Genomic DNA, 466 nt, shown 5'->3' on the forward strand with positions numbered 1-466 from the left:
GTCAAGGGTCACCGAGGTCGCAGCCCGAATCGGGTGTCATCCTGTAAGGGGTCCCCAGGAAAAGGAGAGGACCCTGGCTCCTGCCCCTCCCAAGGCAGGAAGTTGCTGAGCAGGGAGGAGCCGGAGAGGAGCCCGGGGCCGGGCCGGGGCCTCGAGCCAGGAGGAGGCCTGGCGGAGGCCGGGGCAGGACGGAGCACGCTGGGCCCTTCTCGTCCTGGGCCGGCCCAGGGGACTGCGCTGCGCTGGGTTTTGCTCTTTTCCTTCCAGACTCGTCTGGCTGTTGGAGCCTCTTCCGTGGGTCCCACCGGGCGGTGCCGGGGGGGGGCATCCGGGCCCCGTGGCCCTGCCTGGGCCGACCCTGCGTGTCTGGGCACGGACCCACGAGCGAGGGGGACTCCGGCGCGTGGCCTGGACCTGTCCTCTTTCCTGTCCACTCTCTTCCGCGCTTCGCTCCCTAACTGCTGAG

Source organism: Condylura cristata, unplaced genomic scaffold, assembly GCF_000260355.1.
Source record: "Condylura cristata isolate star-nosed mole 26May11 unplaced genomic scaffold, ConCri1.0 scaffold00025, whole genome shotgun sequence".
In the NCBI taxonomy this organism is placed as follows: domain Eukaryota; kingdom Metazoa; phylum Chordata; class Mammalia; order Eulipotyphla; family Talpidae; genus Condylura; species Condylura cristata.